General features: G+C 48.4%; 1 pseudogene; it reads left to right on the top strand.

Annotated features, from left to right (window-relative positions):
• Positions 1-21,907: 21,907 nt before the first annotated feature.
• On the top strand, positions 21,908-22,417 carry LOC136319164 (ferritin light chain pseudogene; annotated as a pseudogene).
• Positions 22,418-23,033: the final 616 nt, after the last annotated feature.

The following is a 23,033-nucleotide window of genomic DNA, read 5'->3' as shown; positions in this document are numbered from 1 at the left end:
ACACAGGGGCGCCGTTGCAGGGCTGGTTTCCAGGTCCGAATGCCAGACCCTGCCCCATGGCTGTCACTGGGATCTGAAACCCAAGGTCCACAGGTGGCCTCAGGGGTCAGCTCCCCTGAGGAGTCAGCTCCAGGGGGTTCTGAGAGGTGTCCTGGGCCCAACCTCAACCCAATCAGCCACAGCCCTTCCCAAGACTTTTAGACAACAAATACCGTGTCTTAGACCTTTCCATTCAGAACAGCTAGAGCTGTTTTCCATTCCTTGCACAGAATCTGGCTGGTGCGTTCCTCCCCCTCCCTGAGCCTCCAAACCCCTTCTCACATGTCCAGCGAGGAGCCTCTGCCTCTCGGGCAAGGAAGCCCACTCTACCGCCCGGAGCTGGGGAGCTTGGTGCGGAGCCCTGGGGCTCTATGTGTCGCTCTGGTTCAGTGGTTTCTATGCAGTTATGTGCATCAGTTATTCACGAAAATGATCTGTCTCATGGATGGATGTATTGGCAGGTTTTGTTGGTCAGAACCCTGTTCAGTCTGGGGGAAGCCTCAGATACTTTGTCACAATTCTTTCCCCCTCAGGGCAGCTCCGAGACCCAGAAGGCTTTCTGTGGAGGCAGAAAATTCCCAGGGGAAGTCACACATTCTGCTTTCTGACCCCGGAAACTGGTAGAGTGTCACCTCACCCATCTGAGCCCTCAGAAGTCAATGACAGATCATATCATCTATTCTCTGAATTTCTAAAAGTAAGGGAGAGAGGGGTGTTTGTGTGTCACCTGGGGAAGATTGTGTTTGTCCCCGAGCTAGGGAGGAGTGGGGGCGGGGGCTGAGTGGCTGGCTTACCCCCGGCCGGGAGTGGTCCTCTGCCGATGTGACTGGCGGGCATGAGGAGGGTGCCTACCACAGGGAGCCCGGGCTGCAAGCATGGGCAGGCACGGCCGCCGGCACTGTGGTACAGACGGACAACGCAGAGGGGTGGGACTGGTCCTAGGTGACACCGTGAGTTGGTGGAGGGACAGTGACAGCGGCCCAGAGTTCCTGACCCACCACAGCTCGGTGCACTTTCTACCCAGAGCACCAACCACCCTCTTCTCCTCCCCAGGGCACCGGACAGAAACGTCTCTCCTGGAGCGTGGGGTTGGGGACACGGCCGTCACTCAGGAAAAGCTGTTATGTGAGTCTGCTGGTGAATTATTCCTGCCCCACTTGTCGGAGATGAGGTCTATCCTTCAGGGTCCTGACAGCAAACAGATGGCCCCTCACATGGGGTCATTTGAGGAGAGTGTAATAACGGGACACTCACAAAGCTGTGGGCCGGGCATGGGGAACGGTCAGAGACGGGACAGGACTGGGGAAGAGGGGCTCCATCTCCATCCTAGGTCTGAAAGGCCACGCGTGGGGGTGGCATGTGGAAGCCAGAGAGAAAGAGCTCTGAGGGAAGCCCGTGGGATGGGAGCTATGACCTTCAGTGTAGGGATACGGCCAGCCCACAACAACACTGCAGAGAGAAAGCCGGGGGGGTATATACCCCAACTTGTCTCCTGCTCCCCAGCTCTCCGACCCCGCCAGCGCCTCTCCTTGGCCGAGCCCAGTTAGAAGTCGGGGTGAGGGGCACATAGTGACACCGTGCAGAGGAGTGACTCCCTTGGGCACAGAGCAGGGTGAGGGCTGGGTCTGAAGGGCAGATTTATATCTAGCCCAAGGGGGTTCTTGGCTTTGGAGGCATGGGGAGAACCAGCTCCCCAGATCATCTGAGTGTCCTCATGAGGGAGGTGGGCAGTGGGTCTGGGGAAGCAGCCCTCTCCTGTGGGGTGAGGAACCCAGTCCCCCACAGAGACACCCTCCAAGGAGGATGCCTAGCCTTGCCTGGCGTCAGAGAGGACAAAAGGAACGGCTTCAAGGGCATCTGAAGAGCCTCCTTTCACCTGCTTTGTGTTTGGGGGGCTATCTAAACAACACGCTTTTCTGAGGAGGTGGCCCCTTGCCAATGTAAAGGCGGAGGAACATAGAGAGGAGGCTAACCTGCAGCTCTTCAGGCAGGGCGTGGAGAGTGACTGGGGACACGGAGCGGCAGTCCTGGGGCATCCCTGAGGCTGCATTGGGGTTCAGAGGCGTCCTTCTGGCCGGGCGCCTGTCGTTTCTGCTCTTTGTGCACTCCTGTGGCCACCAGCTGCAGAATTACAAAGATGAACAGCGCTGAGCCGGCCCCTGGAGCATACACAGCTATTTAAGATACTGCGGGAGATTGCAGGGCACCGGCCACGCAGAAGAGAGATAAGTTACTGGGTGTGAAGCACCTCACCCAGCTGACTTGATACCAATTCATGCATGGACTGGGCTTATCTCCTCTGCGCCGATTGCCAGGGTCCTCTCACTCGCTGGCTCCTTATCTCCCGCTGTCCTTGGGATCGTCTTCCCATGGCCCTCTCTTGCTGGGTCACCTCCTTCCTGTCCCAGGCCAGGCAGTGCCACCTTTCTCCTCAAGGTGTCTAATCAAGTACTGCTCCTTTCTGTCTGGGTATCAGGTCTGTCTCCCCAACCTGGGGTCACAATAAACAGGTCACAGGCCTGACCAAGTGGTGACACAGTAGATAGAGCATCAGCCTGAGATGCAGAGGACCCAGGTTCGAAGCCCTGAGGTCACCAGTTCATCGGGTTTGAGCATGGGCTCACCACCTGGAGCCCAAGGTTGCTGGCTTGAGCTTAAGGTCGCTGGCTTGAGCAAAGGGTCATTGGCTCAGCTGTAGCCCCCGGTCGAGGCACATGTGAGAAAGTAATCAATGAATAACTAAGGAGCCGCAATAAAGAATTGGTGCTTCTCATCTCTCTCCCTTCCTGTCTGTTGGTCCCTATCTGTCCTTCTCTCTCTCTCTCTCTCTCTCTCACTATAAACAAACAGGTCACAGACAATATCTAGACCAGGTCTTCCAAAAATCAGATATTAAAATGGGATGCAATGCGCAAGGATTTTAGTAGAGAAAACACCTGAGAAAGAGAATGAGGAGGGAGTTGGGATAAGCAGGAAGAGCCATCAGACTGCAAAGTAAGACTTACCTTGAGTGAAAGAGAGAGGGGACGAATGTTAGGCGCAAACATCCTAGGCTTCCATTCAATCTAAAAAAGGTTTGGCAAAGCCGTTGGGGTGTGTTCAAGCCAATGGCCCCAACAGAGGTGCCTGCGTCTCTCAGGGACCTGCTCCCCCTCATGCCCTTGCCGCGCTCGGCCGGCGGTTGGAAGTAGCCCATTGAAGGTGGCCTTGGTACAAACGTGACAACAGATTTTAGAGCAACTAAGCTCCTGTATTTGGAGGTGGGTAAGGCTGTTCTCGGGGCTGCACAGCGCCCCGTATGCCCACCAGCGCACCCTGTTCTCGGCCCATAGGAATTTCCCCACTAGCCAGTACTCCCTGCCTTGTTCGGGGGATGGGGACCAAGTCTTCGTCTTGACCAAGGTGTTCCTCATTTTCTTCAACTTTCTTCCTCGTGGGTGGTCTTTTCTTTCTTTCCAATGTGCTCTTACCTCTTCTCCAGCTCGTCCCCTCTCTCAGCTCGACTGATTCGAGCATCGGCCCCAGACGGGGGCTGCCACGTGGACCCCGGTCATGGCGCGTGCGGAAGTCTGTCTCTCTATCTTCTCTCCTCTCTCTTTAAAAGAAAACGGGCAAAGGACTGAAACAGGCATTTTCCCCAAAGATAAAATGCAAATGGCCAATAAAAACATGAAAAGATGTTCAACATCATTAGTTATTAGGAAAATGCAAATCAAAATCACAAGATACTGCTTTATCCCTACTAGAATGGCAATATAATGATGATGATGATGATGCTGATGATGATAATGATGAAAATAACAAGTGTTGACAAGGATGTGAAAGCTTGGAGGGAACCCTCCTGCATTGCTAGAAGGAGAATAAAACAATGTAGCCCATGGAAAGTAGTTCCGCAATTCCTCAAGAGGTTAAACCTAGAATTACCAATGAATGCCCCGTAACAGGAGCTATTGTTTTTCAGGGGATGGAGTTGTAACAGTTAATATTCTTTTGGTTGCAAGCATCAGAAACTGACTGGCTAAGTTAAACAGAAAGGGAACTTTGGAGAACAATGGGCTAGCTCACAGAAATCAAAGGAATAGCCAAACAAGCAGGATGCAGGATGGGCAGGTAACAGGACCGCTTCAGGGGTCTAAACAGCAGGACGAGTGGACTTTCTCCCAAGAAACCACTTTTGGAAAAAGTTAGCTCTAACTACTGCTGAAAGGCACAGTCATGGAGCTCAGACCTGACCTCTGGAAAGCTTCCCCTCCTGGGTATCAGAGCCAGAAACTGGGGAGTCTTTGGAAGCCAAACTGCCACCTCAGTCAGTGTCCACTGAGAGCAATGTCTTTAACGCTATCCAAGCCTTGCTTGAACCTTGCATCTGAGGGGACCCTGGACCCTGGGGATGTAGCCAGTGCGACTTGAAGCTGCGGCGAGTGAGTGAGGTTCTAACGAGCTGGAGCCACCTCCTCCTCCTAACACACAGCCGGCCTCAATACGCTGGAGGCTGGTGATGGATGCTAGCCCCCTGCTCCTCACTTACAACTACAGTCACCAGATACAGGCACAGGTGAGAGAAGATTGCAATCTACACTTTGTGTTCATTGATTTCTACAAGCTTCCATTATGCATACTGCTCATCAATATTTATCATGTAGATGTTCCTGTGTTGTGCCTTTGCAGGATTTTTATTCCCTTAGAAAGCCAACAAACAAACCGACGTCCAACTTATTCAGTGAGGAATCACAGTCCTTCTGGACTTCCAAGTGTGAGCACTGAATGAAGCCTCAGAGATCACCTGGTCCGTGTGCTCAATCCCAGCTGTACATTTGAAACACATGAGGGGTGTCAATGCCGATGCCCAGGCCCCAGAGACTCTGATTGAGTTGTCCAGGGGTGGCAGGGGGTCCAGGGTAACCACCAGGTGATTCTCATGTGCAGTAGAGGTTGAGAACTACTGCTTGGTCCCAACTTGATTTCACAGACAGGAAAATGGAAGTATAGGGAGGAAACAGAGGACATGTGCTGGGGTCATTTTACTGATGATTTGCTGAACTGGGACTTGAACCCAGAGTGTCCTGACTACCCACTCAGTGCTCTTTCTCTTCTGGTAATCGATTGCTCTTGTTCCGTGAAGAGTGGGAGGGCTTCCACACAGAGTTGGGCAGGGGGTTTTAGGCGGAAGGAAACCAAGACTAAGCTAGGAAATCCACAGACTCTGGAAGAGTAGAGTCAGCAACGGGACTTTACATGTACCATACGCCCTGTAAACTGTAACGCACATGCCTGTGTCAGTCATGGTCATAAGCACGAGTGAGCCCTGGGTTATTGTTCTCAAAACTGTAGTAAAAATTTTAAAAAGGCTGCTACTCAATATATAAAACAAAATGCTACGGCCAAGAGACCACTCCACTCAGCTTCTCCAGGGGCCCCTCCTATACCAGGGCCATGTCGCTTTCTTTCTTATGCAGCGAGTTTGTGCCTAATACTCAGTTTAGAAATACATGCATAGGTACTAAAAGTAAGGAAAGGAAGAGAGAGAGAGAGAGAGAGAGAGAGAGAGAGAAAGAGAAGGAAGGAAGGAAGGAAGGAAGGAAGGAAGGAAGGAAGGAAGGAAGGAAGGAGAGAGAGAGAGAGAAAGAGAAAGAAAGAAAGAAAGAAAGAAAGAAAGAAAGAAAGAAAGAAAGAAGAAAGAAAGAAAGGAGGAAGGAAGGAAGGAAGGAAGGAAGGAGGAAAGGAAGGAAGGAAGGAAGGAAGGAAGGAAGGAAGGAAGGAAGGAAAGAGAAAGAAAGAGAGAAAGAAAGAAAGGAGGAAGGAAGGAAGGAAGGAAGGAAGGAAGGAAGGAAGGAAGGAGAAAGAAAGAGAGAAAGAAAGAAAGAAAGGAGGAAGGAAGGAAGGAAGGAAGGAAGGAAGGAAGGAAGGAAGGAAGGCAAGCAAGCATGATGGTTGCATCTGGAGGTGACAGAGTATGGCATCGGGCAGGGTTTGATTAATTATTTGCTTAGGTTATGAAGAGATAAGCTAGTTAGGACCATAGTTAGAAACAATCTCTTTGAGGAAAGAAGACTGGAATTTATGTAAAGTTTTGGAGTCAGGCCTTATTTGGAGATTTTAACGGTTTGAGCATTGGGAGTTGGCTGACGCTAGCCTTACTTCGGCAGGATTTTACTAGAGTAAGGGACTGCTGATTGACTAACCTTCCAATGCTATTATTGACTGGTTGGTTTCCAGAAATGTTTTTAACGAAGCCAGTTATTGATATAAAACTGAGGAAAGATGTCACCGATTAAACAGTTTAAAATTGGTTCTGTAAAAAAATCAATCTTTTGCTAGGAATATAGAGGTTTTATTTTTATTCCCAGTTGTGGGTTCAAAATTATTAGTTAAATGATGACTGTTTCCAGATTGAAAAAATAAATAAATAACACAAGAAAAGAAAAAAGCAGATGCTTAGCACATTGGCTCAAAACAGACCCAGGGTGAAGGACATTATTGGAAATTTCAGAACACGAGGCACAAGGAGAAGACCCCAGAGGGAAGGTAAGTGCTTTAAAAGGATCAGGAGTCAGAATGGCCTGTGACTTCTCAACAGCCAGTGGAAGCTAACAAGCAGTAAAGCAGGGTTTTAAAAATCCTGAGGGAAAATTATCTTTGACCTCGAATTCTATACCCAGAAAAACTATCACCTAAGAGGAAGGGCTAAATAAGACAGCTTGGCCCTGGCCAGTTGGCTCAGTGGAAGAGCGTCGGCCTGGCGTGCAGGGGTCCCGGGTTCGATTCTCAGCCAGGGCACACAGGAGAAGCGCCCATCTGCTTCTCTACCCCTCCCCCTCTCCTTCCTCTCTGTCTCTCTCTTCCCCTCCCGCAGCCAAGGCTCCATTGGAGCAGAGCTTGCCTGGGCGCTGAGGATGGCTCTGTGGCCTCTGCCTCAGGTGCTAGAATGGCTCTGGTTGCGGCAGAGCGATGCCCCAGATGGGCAGAGCATCTCCCCCTGGTGGGCGTGCCGGGTGGATCCCGGTCGGGCACATGCGGGAGTCTGTCTGACTGCCTCCCCGTTTCCAACTTCGGAAAAATAAAATAAAATAAAATAAATAAATAAATAAGACAGCTTTCAGTAATGCAGAGTCTCAAAATACTGTACTTTCCAGGCACCCTTTCTCAACAATATCCTCTGAGGGTGTGCTTCACTCAGATGAGAAGATAGACTGCAAAAGAAGGAGATATGAAATCTAAGGAGGAGGAGATCCATCATAAGAAAAAGGCAAATGTGATAAAGGAAGATCCCAAAATAACAGCTGCACAGCAGGCACAAAGGACACCTGGTCCAGATGTGCGTGACAACTTCCTGGTGTATCGAACCACGGTCTGTGGAACTCACGGCATAAATGAGGATCTCAGCTGCCTAGCTTTCTTTGTTTTTTAGTCCACAGCTGGAATTCTCTGGGGGAGCTGGGCCCAGCTCCTCGTCTGCTCTAGACTACGTTAACTGTTGGCCCGGCTGCCGGACTACGGCCAAAGGTCAGCACAGTCTCCCCCGGCAGCTTTCGTCCCATCGTGGCCGGGTCGCCCTTTCCTTATGCAGCGAGGCTTGAGCCCGGCATAGGTGGCGATAAGTGAAAAATAAAGAATGAGTCAAACAGAACCGGACAACGGCTACCTCGGTGGCCGGGGGAGCGTGCAGCTCGGGAGCAACACACCGGGGCTTCTGAGGGACTAGCATTCCTTAACATTGAATAACCTCCTAATATTTCTTTAAACTGTAACTCTGAGTTTTATACTCCTCTGTATGTATAATGCATTTCACCATTTTAAAAAAAATGTTTATCGTTTGGTATGAATAAACCAGCAGTCATGCTTACTAGGCTTCTTTCTGAAGGTGAGTTATTTTCAACGCTATAAAAAGCCCCGTGGAAACTCTAAATGGTTGGGATGAACAGCTGCACTGTTCTCTCGGTGCTGCGGCAGAAGTGAAAAAGAAAAATAGATTGATGTCTGACTCTTTTGAAACCTAAATCCAATAGAATACTTTCTAATATTTTATTAGCTTTTATATCTATTGTCTATAATGGCTAACGGAGTCTCCTCTCTCCTTCCACCCCACCCCTCCCCCACCCCAGCCCGGGACCTCCTAACAACTGTTACATTTGAGAAAGTGGCAGAATCTCTTAACCTTCATCATGGAATTACACCTGGAACCTCCCTTTTGGCAGTTGACACCAGACGGAAACAGTAAGAGGAGGAAAAGCTCACACTCGGTCTACCTGTGTGCTTGTCTGGAGGGCAGAAGACTGGGCGCCCCGTGAGCAGTGAGCAGGCCTTTGACACTGACCTGTGTCAACGCAGTAGGACTGTGGTCAAAGGGTGTCTGTCACTCACCACCAACCAGATTGGTTGCTCCTGCGACCCAGAGGGCGGGGCGACGACTAAATACGACAAAGGGAAGAAAAACCAGTCGCAGTCATTCCAACATTCAACCATCTTGGAGAATGTAGTCAAGGTCCCCTTTATGGAATCCAGGAAGGAGACTCAGCCCCTGCCTCCTCTGCAGTAAGAACTACGCTGCCGTCCCAGGGAGGGGCTGTGTGAGTCAGGGTTCACGCAAAGACGCAGGCACACTGGCGGGCCTTCAGAGGGGAAGCAGGACTGGTCTTTCTCTTCTGCCTTCCGAACCTCGCTCAGGTTTCTCTGTGGCCGCCTCTAGCCTGAAACCGTCAATTCTAGAATACAGACTTCCAACACAGCTAGGTGAACACAGTCCACACAGCTACGTGAACACAGTACAAAGCCACCACAGTCCACACTTTAAGAACTGGATGTTTGAACACATCTCCCCCCCCTCCCCCACTTTTCCTCTCTCTTCCCCAATCACAAACCTATCAGCAAATTTGACTTATAACATCTAACAGAAAACCAAGTGTTTTTCTACACATGATTGCATCTGACCCTGTGCTGACTCCCAACATTCTATTATAATAAACGTCGGTTACCGTTAATTGAGTGCCTCCTGTGTGTCTTTAAGTCGTGTCATTTTAACCTTCACAAGTCTATCAAGAGTGTAGGGCTTTTCGCCGCCATCCTTAGGTAAGGAAGTTGGTGCTCCGGGGATACGCAGCTCTTTCACCGACACCCAGCTTCCCGGCACAGAGAGCAGGAAGGCCGTGCTTCTGCCGAACATGCCGCAACTCGGCTCTTCATACATCCAAAACGCACCGACTCTCTGCTCGAATGAGGAGACAGCGACTTGTTCGGGGTGACAATAAGGGAAGCCGTACTTATTTCTACTCCTCGATTCCTGTCCCCCGCACATCCTGCTCTGAATGAACGTGTCATGGTCACTGACGTACAGGACGGACCACGCCCTGAAGATCCCTGCCGCAGCCCTGCCACCTGTTGCCACCCAGCTGAAGAAGTAACCCAACCTGGGCCCTGGCCGGTTGGCTCAGCGGAAGAGTGTCGGCCTGGTGTGCGGGGGACCCGGGTTCGATTCCCGGCCAGGGCACATAGGAGAAGCGCCCATTTGCTTCTCCACCCCACCCCCTCCTTCCTCTCTGTCTCTCTCTTCCCCTCCCGCAGCCAAGGCTCCATTGGAGCAAAGATGGCCCGGGCGCTGGGGATGGCTCCTTGGCCTCTGCCCCAGGCGCTAGAGTGGCTCTGGTCCCGGCAGAGCAACACCCCCGAGGGGCAGAGCATCGCCCCCTGGTGGGCAGAGCGTGGCCCCTGGTGGGCGTGCTGGGTGGATCCCGGTCGGGCGCATGCGGGAGTCTGTCTGACTGTCTCTCCCCATTTCCAGCTTCAGAAAAATAAAAAAAAAAAAAAAAAAAAAGAAGTAACCCAACCTGAAAAGGACTATTTCACTTCATTTTTCCTATGAAGATATAGCCCTTGCTCCCCAGGTCAGATCTGGGGGATTCTGCCGGCTCTGAATCCTGTTTATTCCAATTTAGCATTCTTGAAATATAAATGCCTACCAGGCGGGCTTGGGGAGCCGCCAGCCCGCTGCGACCGTGCCCCTTCCAGGCGTGCCTCCTGGGACTCGGAGACCACCGGGGCACTTGGAGCCTTCAGGAGCCAGCGGCAGCGCCCAGGAATGCCCGGCAGGTCCTGTTGTTTTTCCTCCCCATGGCGGAGTCACCCGGACAAATGGCCACTGGCCCTTCAGGGGAGACTGGAAGATCTACCCTTCGAATTCTGGGTGTTATATTAGGGTTCTTTCTCTGGGGTGCCTGGCCTTTTCTTCACTCCAGAGGTTCTGGGTTTGTGCATTGGCTCCGTTTTGAGAACTGGTTCATAGCTGGAACTCGACTCTGGTCATTTAAGTTAGACTCCTGTTACCATGCTTCCAGCTTTGCTCCTGACATAAGTCAAGTAAAACTGCCTTAGGCTGGCCCTCTATTTCTGTTTTAGGACCACCATGATCAGTTAGTTAGCCAACACCAAAGGTCTCTGCAGGTCAAACCATCCTGCCTGCTGCTTCAGCTCGGTGGCCCACAGGGTAACCATGCCCACCTTAGTCACCTGTGGGTAGGTGCCACGACTTGTCCCCTACCACCCAGGGATCCATCAGTCTCACTAGATTCAGGGAGCCTAGTTTGAAGGCGGTACTTCCCATGGCTGTTCCGGCCTCTACAGCAGTGCTACTACAGAGCTCTTCAACAATGTCGGGTTTCCCCTTGTGAATGTATTTTTCACGTCCTGATGGAGAAAGTGTCTTCTAGGTGATATATTTAGGGAATGGAGGAGGAGGTCTTAAATAAGAAGTCTGAAACTAGCATTCTAGTCTTCCTACGTCTCTGAAGAGCTTCCTCTACAGTGTATCAAAGAGAAACTGGCATTTCAACTTGACTCAGTGTAGGCTGTCATGGGGTCCAGGTATCAGTCAATCAGCCAAGCAGATTGGAAACACTCCCTGCCACAACAAATCCAGGCTCTCTGCTCAGTGAGCCCATTCCAGTAAATTCTACCTAATTCGTTATATGTCTCCCACCTTGATCTGACACCCTTAAGTTTTACTCACACACCTGTCCTCCAGATTTCTATCTACATAAGCTGGGAAACCATCATGAATTCTTTTGGCCTGTGTGGCGCCTTCTCAGACGTAACAATTTACGCCGCACCCTCGGAGGCCTGTTAGAACACAGGTCTGAGCACTGAGCAGTGGGGACAGGTCTCCAGGAGATTCCATCGCCCCTTGCAAGGCAACGACCTCCGGGAAGGCTGTTACGGGTCCCTCGTGCACGGGAACTCCAGCCTCCTTAGGCAGGAGTGGAACAGGCTTATTTTAGAAGAGACTTGGCGGGAGTTAGGGGCTCAAGGTCTCCAGCTTCAGCAGAACCTCTCCCAAGAAGAGTGAAAAGGTTGAACCTAAGAACCTGAGGTGTTCACATTCAATTTTCATTTTAATCCAACCACCTGCAAGATCAGACTTCGGGTTTAGTTCTCAGAAATCTCGGTGGTGACAGGCGATCTGGGTTTCTTTCTGGTTAGTCATGGAAGCTCTCAGGTCCCCTTAGCAGAACCTGAGTGGACATTTAAAGCCCTGAGCAGCCTGACCTGTGGTGGCGCAGTGGATAAAGCGTCAACCTGGAACGCTGAGGTCGCCGGTTCAAAACCCTGGGCTTGCCTGGTCAAGGCACATATGGGAGTTGATGCTTCCTGCTCCTCCCTTCTCTCTCTCTCTCTCTCTCTCTCTCTCTCTCTCTCTCTCCCCCCTGTCTAAAATGAATAAATAAAGTCTTAAAAAAAAAACCCACAAAAAATAAATAAATAAAATAAATAAATAAAGCCCTGAGCACATCTTTTTCTCTGGCCGAGTCTGCAAACATAGTTAGGAGAAAGCGGTCAACCTAAACTAGACTATGGCAGAAACCACCTGGTCACCCAAAGTCTTGAATTCCATGGACACTTGATTACGGATGTCTACAGGTGAGATTTTAAGTAGCTGTAGCCACTGTTTGCCAGGGGCTCCCGGGGCTGGTGTCGGAACGGGGAAACGTGGAGGAGCAGGGGCGAGCAGAGACCCCCGGACCGCACGAGGAATGAGCTGGAACCTGTGCCCATCTCTCCCATCTCCAAGCTCTCTCCCCGGCTGACCTGCAGGAGAAGCTCGTCCTGTCGCAGCAGGTCCGTCCGCACACCCGGCCCAGGATTCGGGGAAGCTGAAGGAAGAGACTGCACGGGAGCTGGAGGGGATAAAGGCCCTACAACTGCCCACGCCCGCAGGAAGAGCTGGCAGACTCGTTACACTATGGAACACTACTCAGCCATAAGAAATGATGACATCGGATCATTTACAACAACATGGATAACAACATTGATAACATTATACTGAGTGAAAGAAGTACATCAGGAAACTCTAAGAACTATATAATTCCATATATAGATGGGACATAAAAACAAGACTCAGAGACATGGATAAGAGTGTGATCATTACTGGGGGAGGGGGGGAGGAGAGGTGGGAAGGGAGGGGCACAAAACCAGATAGAAGGTGACGGAAGACATTTGACTTTGGATGAGGGGTATGCCACATAATCAAATGTCAAAATAATCTGGAGATGTTTTCTTGGAACATATGTACTCTGTTTTATCATTGTCACCCCATTAAAATTAATTTAAAAAAAAAAAGAGCTAGCAGACTCATGACACACGTGGATACTAAAACACAGTCTGAATTTCACGCTTTAGGGAGCAAGCCGGGCAATGGCCTGACTTCTGCCATTCAAATCTCCTGTAAGTTTGTAAGTTCTCCTCGGGGCTCTAACCAAATACACTCGGGGAAGGGAACTCCGGGGAATGCAGTTCAACTTCGCTAACCCACAGGGTATGAAAGTCACAGCAGGATTCCGGGCAACTAGAAACACAGGGGCGAAGGGATGCGTCGGGGAAACAGCATGGCGTTCCGGACAGCTAGAAATACAGGGGCGAAGGGATGCGTCGGAGAAACAGCATGGCGTTTGGGGCAGCTAGAAACACAGGGGCGAAGGGATGCGTCGGAGAAACAGCATGGCGTTCCGGGCAGCCAGAAACACAGGGGCGAAGGGATGCGTCGGAGAAACAGCATGGCGTTCCGGGCAGCTAGAAACACAGGGGCGAAGGGATGCGTCGGAGAAACAGCATGGCGTTCCGGGCAGCAAGAAATACAGGGGCGGAAGGATGCGTCGGAGAAACAGCATGGCGTTTGGGGCAGCTAGAAATACAGGGGCAAAGGGATGCGTCGGAGAAACAGCATGGCGTTCCGGGCAGCCAGAAACACAGGGGCGAAGGGATGCGTCGGAGAAACAGCATGGCGTTCCGGGCAGCTAGAAATGCAGGGGCGAAGGGATGCGTCGGAGAAACAGCATGGCATTCCGGGCAGCTAGAAGTACAGGGGCGGATGCATCGGAGAAACAGCATGGCGTTCCGGGCCGCTAGAAACACAGGGGCGAAGGGATGCGTCGGAGAAACAGCATGGCGTTCCGGGAAGCTAGAAACACAGGGGCGAAGGGATGCGTTGGAGAAACAGCATGGCATTCCGGGCAGCTGATGCACATTCACGTCTGTCCCAAATCTCACCTTTAATGAACCCAGCCTACCCACGCCGGGACTGTGTGGGGAACCGCCACAGGATAGCTACCATGTCCTCGGTTATTCCTAATTATCCACTGCACCTGGACCTCCTCTCTGCTGCTTTTCATGGGTCCTGGTCTTCTCTCTCTACTCGGGGACCATCAGATCGGTGACCTGCTCTTGGCCTCCTTCTGTCTCCGGCCCTGTTCTCCTGGCGCTGACCTCTGGCTGCCCTGCAGGACCCAAAAGATGCCCAGTTTTTATAGCACCAGGGTCTCCACCCAAACAGGTCTGTAGTTCACCAGCCCCCATAAAATAAGATAAAATAAAATAAAAAGGAGATAGCAGAAAGTAGGGAAATGAATCACAAAAAAAGGTAATAATGATAATGCCACTGATGGTAAATTATCTAGCATCTTACAGCTTTTAAATGTCTTTCTTTATCTGGGCTAAGTCAGGACTAGGTAGAAAGAAGCATGCCTCTTCCAAGCTGCGTTAGGGGTGGGGGGCTGCGAGTAACAGATCGCCCTGTGAGTTGTGGTTAAGAAAGTCCGAGGGCAGTTGGAGAGCTAATGTGAAAATGGCCCCTTTCCACCTCCCTAGTAACGGTTTGTTTGGTTTTGCTCATTAAATGTGTATGTATCATTACACTTTTAAAGTTGTTGTCATTTGCATTTCTTTAACTGATAGTGTGAACGCCTTTTTCCCTGAGATGATTTACCATCTCGATGTCCTTGAGTGAGCATTTTCTTCTCATCTTTTCTGATCTTTTATTCTGTGGGATCTGAGTGCCAACCTCATATATTTTATCAAGTCCTTGAATATACTGGACAGTAAATTTTTCTGATGATATTCAAATATATTTCCCTTTTCTGTTGCTATCCTTCTGATATTTATTTGGTTGCTTTTTATTGTACCAAGGTCCTTGGCTTTATGGATTTCAACACATCCGTCTTGTTCCTGACGATAGCCTCCATTTTTAATAGTTATAAATTGATTTCCCTCCAGAACTGAGATAAATATTCTGTTATATTTTCTTCTAGATAATTTTTTGTGGATTGGATTTTTATGTTTATCTCTGATTTATCTGGCATCTGTAGAGAGTAGTATTTAAGAGACTGGCTTTGGGTGTCCCAAAGATAAGAGTTCAAATTCTGTCTTTTCTCTTTACCTCTCACATGACCTTGGATAAAACATCATTTGTCTTCTCTGAAGCTATTTTCTCAGATTAGTTCACCATATTGCCTTTCCTTTCTTAAATACTTGTTCTAGTGAAATACCACAGATAAGAAGTATATAAAACATACATGCATATTATTATCTTTTCTAAATTATTTCTTCATCCTTCATCCTCCCAGTTGGATTCTACTCTAAGATATCCATGGAAGTTTGAATTCAGATTTCACTAAATCTCACCTGTACATTGTCTAAGTGCTCTCAGGGTACCACCCGCCAAAGCAACACCCAAGAAGGGAGCGTTTGGAGACCGATCAATTAAGACAGCCGCCCCCGGTTGATCTGACCGTGGGCATAAAACTCACCCGAGGAGGATGTGTCTAAATGAGGAAGTGGGGAAATGAGCCAACATTTGGAACCTGAAATTCATTGATTGGAGATCAGAGCTGGGAAGGTTAGACAGAAGAGGTGATAAAAAAAAAATGAACAAAGCAGAAAGTGTCCCGGCAAAACTGTTGCTTGGGTTTATACTACTAGATATTGATGAGGTGTTCCTTTGACAATGACTTGGGTCCGCCCTGAGAGACAGAGAGAGAACGCTAATGGGCTGGGGTACTGGCCGTATACAGGTGTGCTGTATGTAACCTCACTGCAGTTAGTATTCCTGGGCACGAGGTAGCTTCTCTCCCTCCGAGCATTAACGTCTTCTTTTTGCCATTAAATATTTATAATATTATTTGAATAAATTTCTCATGGTGCAGGTTGATATTCAAATTTTTATTACCATAAATGGTCTATTCATTTCCATTTTATTTTCATGGTGCTACTGGTATATAACAACACAATTGATTGTTGGAGCCTGCATCTCATATCCCATAACTCTCCCGAATTCATTTATTACCACCAATAATTTTTGCTTGATTTCTTTTGATTTTCTAGGTCACTGGGAAAAAGCAACGTTTTATTTTCTTTCCTTCATATACTTATGTTTTTTATTGTCTTTCCTCTTGGTACTTATTGTGTAATAGATACAATGAAAAAGACACCTTTGTTTTGTTCTTTTTCTTTTTTTTTTTTTTAAGAAAATGACTCTAATATTTCTCTAACATACATAATGTGCCTTGCATCTAACTGCACTCAATATATGTAGGCTGAAATGAGATGAAGAATCCATTTTAAATAATCAATTTAAATAACTTGAAGAAAGAAGCTATCTATTTAATTTAAAAGAATTGAAATCAAACTGGATTTTTTTACAATGCCAAAGGTTTTTTTTTTCCAGCACAAATTTAAAAAACAAAAGGACACTTGCTATTTTGTTTTTCTACTAATATAGTTAATTATGTTAAGGTTTTAAATTTCGGTATGATAGCTTTGAACTCAATGATTAAATCTGGTTCGGGTTTAGTGAATAAATCTCTTAAGATGCTGTATTGCATTTCCTGTTCTATTGGGGGGGAGGGTGTGCATTTGTCTTTCTAAAATGAATTGTTCTAGTTTGCTGTTATGATTGGTAGGTGTCAGGTGTAAGAATTAGCCGTATTTGCCTCAACAAATGTTTCATCCATCTGACGCAGGCTCCTGTGCCCTAATCTGTTCTTAGTCTGGTCAGGTCCTCCTTTCCACATCAGTTCTTGCAATTTAGAAACATGTATGAAGGATTATGCACTTCCAGTGAGATATCAACTTGATTACCTTAAAACAGAATAATTCTACTAAACTATAATAAATAGAAAAGACAAATATATTTTCTTTCTCCTTTACTGACTTTGTTAATAACCTCGCTAGAGCCGGAACTGCCGGGGTCGCCTAGGATTCCGGGGAGCCCGGGACCACCCAACTCACTGTAGGCGTTCAATAAATGTGTAGGCGACGAGGGAAATACAGGGTGAGCCCCTTTCTGCGTAAGACACAAGTTTAGTTTTCAAAGTTGGCCCTCCTCTATTTAATTTCCGATTCAGACTTCATCTTCGTACCTTGGGCGTCTGAGCTCCTTTATGAAAGAATATATTTTTAAATGATTTATATCTTGCCTAGTCCCAAAAGGTAGATTAAAATATTAAATGGCATGAAACTATTATGATGTTACAGATAATAAAAAAAAATTTTTTTTTAAGTGTAGAAAAATAGACACGATTAAGTATTGAGAAGGGAGAGATATTTGCAATAAAATGGTAAAAAGGGGGAAAAAATGGCTTTACATTTTGTGGCCTCTCCCCGTGCCTATTTCACTTCCTGATGGTGTTTACGTGATTAGGTGTGGATCTTGCTCAAGTTGAGGTCTACCTGCGTCTTCTGAAGTCTCCGTATTGTCCCTGTTCAGTTAGTGGTGAGCTCTTTCTCGGCTCTCACTGCTTCCTGTCATGGACTTCCTGCTGGGAGAGGTCGTCCTGTCTGCACCTGGGCAGGTAGGGCCGAGATTTCCAGGTCTCCGTGCTGGTGGTGATGTCTTCCTGAGCAACGCTCTTGTCCTGCATGCTGAAGAAGAGGTCTAGATTTGTTTGAATGTGTCCAAGTCTAACTAGGATCTCTCTTTTCTCCTTGTTCCTTTGAAAATCATGTCTTTGTCTTTAATATTTAAAACGACTCACAAGGTGGCTTGGTTTTGGGGGGCGGGGGTTGTGGGGTGGAATAGAAGGAGCTTTTCTTAGACCGGCATCTGCTTGATATATCCACTGAGATTGGTTTTTCTTTCGTGATATTTTTGTTCGATCATCACTTTTAGAATTTATCTGATGTATTTAAGCTTAGAGAATTTTCAATCATAAAACTTTTCCTTTTAAAATGTGTCTTATGTAATTCAACTTTCTTTGCTTCTTTTGGTAATCCATACATTTACAGAGTAATTTTCTTGATCTAGTTTCTTTTCTTTTTTTCCTTTTTTTAAATAGAATTTGTTGGGGTGACACTGGTTCATAAAATTATATGGTTTCATAGGCACGATTCTAGAACACATCATCGGTGTGTTGTATGGTGTGTTCCCCACCCCAAGTCACGTCTCCTTCCATCACCATCGAGCCCCTGCTTCCCTCTGGTAACCACCATGCTGTTGTCCATTAGATGTTCTTTTGTTTGTTCGTTGCTTAATACCTTCCTTCTTCTCACCCAGCCCTCCCACCCCTTCCCCTCTGACAGCTGCCAGTCTGTTCTCTGTATCTATGAGTCTGTTTCTATTTTATCAGTTTATTTTGTTCACTAGATGCCACCTATAACTGAGCTACATAGGTTTCTCTTCATTTATCCTCTTTTTAAATGCGTGATGCCTGCCGTAGGCCTGGTTTCTGATGGAGAGCCAACCTTGGTAGCCAAGAGGCACAGAGGAGTCTGACCTAGCACACGGTGTGTTTCCAGAACCGGCTACTGGCAGGAGTGCTCTAGGGGAGAGGAGTGAGGAGTTGGGGTGTGGGGGGAGGGGAGGAGGTAGAGACCAAGAGTCATGGAGAATGCCTCCAACTGGTGTCACCAAGAGCCCGGAGGATGGACACTGAGGCTCAGTCAGCGGAGAGCATCACTGGAATTCACTCGACTTCAGTTGAATCAGAGCCTAAATGCATATCACGTGTTGAGAGTTGGTCTTTCGTGTGTTGAGACCAGATGATATCGAGGCTGAGACAGTTGAACTTTTCTCTGAAAAGAATGGTCGGGAGGGGGACAGAGAGTCCATGCAAAACGAAGCTGCCGGAGCCCAAGGCCCTCTGTCCGTGCTCCTGTCCCGTGCTGGTCCCAGGCCGGCTGTGAACGGGGAGCCTGGGCCCGTGTCTGCAGCAGCAGCGACCTTGGGTGACTAGGGCCCGAGCAGAGCTGGCTGGAGTCGGTGTCTATGCGGGGCCCTGAAACTTACACTTTTATTTTACCAGGGTTGCCTTCGTGATCTGGAAATAATTGTCGCCCCCTTTTCCTACCTGTGGGTCCACTGCTCTCCCAGGCTGGTGTCCCGGGAAGTGGGTGCTTAGGTCCAGGGTGGCCAGCAGTTTCTCAGGGCGGGCCCTGGGTCAGCACTGCGTTGGGGGGCACATGAGGCTGTAAGGTCCCTGGGAAGCCCAGCTGACCCTGAGAGCTCTGGTCCTCCAGGGGGTGTCTTAGCCCCCCACCAGCAGGCGCTGGGAATGCCCTGCCCTGAGGGTGGTCCTTCAAGGGCCTCTGAGCAGGTGTAGAACCCCTGAAGGCAAGGGTCCGAGAGCTGTGGGCCGCCCACTGCCCGCGCCCCAGCAGCTGGGGCAGCATTGAAGGGGACAGCTTCCCAGGCCCCGAAATCACCAGGTTGCAGAGACCCTACTCTCAGAGCTCAGACTTCGTGGTGCGGCAGGGAGGCAGGGGAGGACACCACCCACTGAGCTACAATACCAGAACTACCTTGACTGAAGTGTGCTCAGGTGTCAGCGTGGCTCTGTGGGTAGGCAGGCTGAAAGGATTGAGCACAGTTACACGGGTCTTAAATTCGTGTGTTAAACAGAACATTGTGAAATCTGTTTTTTCCAACTCTACACTCAACTACAATCCTTATTATTCTAGTTACAAACTTAGCAAATTTTAAATAAAAATGAAATGATCATTTCCCATGGAACTTTTGAATAATGTCTCATCCATTCAAGACGCACACATTTAATTCTTTTTGAACCGTCTAACTTACTGTTAGCTAAATGTACTAAATATTTTAAACTATATTCATATACTTAATATACTTTATTTTCACATTAAGACCTTTAAATGCCTAATAGGGGAAACTTACAACTCGAACAAGGAAACCTTCCCAAGTGTTTAAACAACTGTAGTACATTGACTAAGGTTAATTTGTAAATATTAGGCTAATATATATCATTGCCACCAAGATAACTCAAGTGATTTTTACAGATTTCAACTTTAAAATCACAGGCATCGAGTTAATTATCAGTTTTAAATTGGGAATTTAAAAACATATATATGAAGTGGTAACTTACACACTTAAAAACTGAAGGAAAAAAAACTATCATTGTGGGTGGTCCTTACTTGCTTCTGGATTCAAAAACAAATCTTGAACAATTTTATGGAACATATGAGATGGAAATTTTAACACTGACTGATGAACACGATGTTATTGAAAAATTATTATCGCTTCTTTTTAGTGTACATCATGGGATGTGACATCTGGGATTTGCTTCTGAGTTAAGTGGGAGGGGAGACAGGGAACTGGAGGGGACAGTGGTCCTGGAGTGGGTCGATGTGGAGGCAAGGCTGGGTAGCAGGCCCGCAGGGGCTCCTCGGACGATGCCATGAATGTTTGCATTTGTTTGAAAGTCCACACCATATGATATTTTAAAAATTAGATTGGGATTGTAGAACCAATTTCTGAGATTCCTTAAGCTAGCATATTATCTTTGATAGAAATCAGTCAGATTACAGGTTCACATGTTGTCCCCATGTGTGCAAAACGCACTGTATTCTTTAATCCTGAAGTATGACTGTCGTGGATTTGATTTGTTTCATCCGCTCTTCTAAACGTCAGGGCTGAAAAGACATCCCCTAGGCAGCGGGGTGCAGCCATGGGAGTCAGCGTCATTTTAAAGCCACAGGTCACTCTAACATGCGGCCAAGGCTGCGGAGCTCGGTATTAATGTGGTTCCGGAGACCCTCCTGGAGGGCTTGTCAACACACAGGAGGCCAGGCCCCCTGAAACGCCTCACGTTTCGTCTGACACTGCGTCCAAAGCTCTTACATTTTGTTAGCCAAACAGCTGCAGCATCAGTCTGCCTATGGAGTCAGGGAAGGCTTCATGGAGGAGGTGGTTTGAAGCTGAGTCTCAGCGGTGAGTAGGAGTGTGGAAGGTGAACAAAGCAAGCAGGGAACGAGGGAACAGTCTGCTGTTTTCATGATTGCTGGAATGTCAAGTGGGGTGTGCGGGGGGTTACATGGGAAGGGGGGAGTAACATGGGCGGGGAGGGAGGAGTGAGAAGGAGGCTGATCGAACAGGCAGGCAGGGCACAGGGGATGTGAAGGGGGGCCTTGCATGCCAGGCAGAGGAAGAGTTGTTTATCCTGGAGACATCAGGGTGGCCTATTGAGGGATTCTGAGCAGAAGAGTGACTCTGTGGAATCTGCATGTTAGAAAGATTCTCCCGACCAGAGAGAGGAGGGCAAGTGGGGGGGGGGGGTAAAGAGGGACAAATATATATCCCGCATAAGTGGGATATAAAACTGAGACTCATGGCCTGACCAGGCAGTGGCGCAGTGGATAGAGCGTCAGACTGGGATGTGGAGGACCCAGGTTCAAGACCCCGAGGTTGCCAGCTTGAATGTGGGCTCATCTGGTTTGAGCAAAGCTCACCAGCTTGGACCCAAGGTCGCTGGCTCAAGCAAGGGGTCAATTGGTCTGTTGAAGGCCCACGGTCAAGGCACATATGAGAAAGCAATCAATGAACAACTAAGGTGTCGCAACGAAAAACTGATAATTGATGCTTCTCATCTCTCTCTGTTCCTGTCTGTGTGTCCCTGTCTATCCCTCTCTCTGACTCACTTGCTGTCTCTGTAAACAAACAAAACAAAATAAAACAAAACAAAACTGAGACTCATGGACACAAACGAAAGTGAAATGGCTACCTGGAGTCGGGGGAGGGGAGTAAAGAGGGACAAATACATGGTGACAGAGAATGATTTGACTTTGGGTGATGGGCACATAGCACAATCCATACTTCAAATGCTATAGAGATGTTCGCCTGAAACCTATGGACTCTTACTGATCAATGTCACACTGTAAAATTTAATTTCAAGAGAAAGAAAGATGACCCCAGCAGCTGTGTGGAAGGTGGCGGGGTCACACCCAGAAGCAGGACTGGACCAGTGGGGAGACTATGTGAGTAACAGTCAGGGCAGGGGCGGAGGGGCAGACAGTGAGAGGCAGATGTGTTTGCGTGCTGTCGTCTGTGTCTGTGTGTATCTGCAATCTGCCTTGTCTCAACAGGATTTAAAGCAGTTTTGATAAGTGCAGAAAACTTAAAACAAAAATAAAATTTCACAGTGCCCCCCACAGCGCCCAAATCTGTCTCTTGCTTCAACAGTTTGGATGAAACAGACCCAGGAATGTCCCTTCTTCCAGCCTCCGACCACTTTTCCAGTCACTACCTTCTGAACCACCCAGCCTCCGAGAGAGACCAGCCCAAACCATTTTTTGACCTTGACACTGCGTAACAACCATGAACTCCCAAGTTTGTCAGAATCGTTCCACCGAGGTGGGAGCTGCCGTCCACTGCCTGGTCACCCTGCATCTGTGGGCCTCCCATGCCCACCTCTCTCTGGGCTTCTATTTCCATCGTGACGATGTGGCTCTGGATGGTGTGGGCCACTTCTTCCAAGAGTTCGCCAAGGAGAAGCTGGAGAACACTGAGCGTCTCTTGAAGATGCAGAGCCAGCGCGGTGGCTGCACTCCTTCCAGGACAGTCTGAAGGAAGTCTTCCCGAGATGAGTGGGGTGAGACTCAGGATGCGATGGAAGCTGCTAAGGCCTTGGAGAAGAGCCGGAACCAGGTCCTTCTGGATCTGCACGCCCGGAGTTCTACCTGCACAGGCCCTGAGCTCTGTGACTTCCTGGAGAACCGCTTCCTGGATGAGGAGGTGAAACTCGTCAAGAAGATGGGCAACCACCTGACCATCCTCCGCAGGCTGGCCGGTCCCCAGACTGGGCTGGGCACCCTCGAGCACGACTAGGATCCCTTGGAGCCCCGAGGCCTCTGAGGGGCCCCTCTGCACCCTCCCACCGGTGTCTGGCTTCTGCCAGAGCCTCTCCCTGCAACCACTAGGCACCCTTTTAACTTCCCTGGATCTCTCTCCCATGCACTGGACCAAATAAAGCTTTGTGCAGCAAAAAGAAATAATAATAATAAAATAAAATAAAACAAAATCTTAAATCAATGTAGAAAGAAGCAGGACAAATAGAAAAACAAAGTAGAAAAGATAAGATGAGGCCATGAAAGATGTTCACGTCGGAGCACTGAGGTCCTTATGTTTGCCCGAGGTGGGTCATGAATTTGGCTGACTTTACAAAAATCAATACAAAGGGAGGCTTCATCCATCACTTGACTCACAGAGCCCATAAGATAAAAGCACTTCAGCTGCTTGAGAGGAACATGGGGAGAGTTGGTTCTGAAAATAGAGCAATTTCTCCCATGGAGCCCGGGAAGAGCAGAGGGGTTGAGGGGCCAAACAAAACCCTCAAAGTCGCAGAGTGAGAGGACCTGGTTTTTCAAAACAAATGGTTCCTCCGAGTGAAGATTCAAGAATTCAGACTTGATCATATGGTCCCAGCAACCCCTCTTTAGGGTAT

Source organism: Saccopteryx bilineata, chromosome 1, assembly GCF_036850765.1.
Source record: "Saccopteryx bilineata isolate mSacBil1 chromosome 1, mSacBil1_pri_phased_curated, whole genome shotgun sequence".
Classification (NCBI taxonomy): domain Eukaryota; kingdom Metazoa; phylum Chordata; class Mammalia; order Chiroptera; family Emballonuridae; genus Saccopteryx; species Saccopteryx bilineata.
Note: the sequence above shows the minus strand (reverse complement) of the source record. Positions and strands in the feature narration are given on the sequence as shown.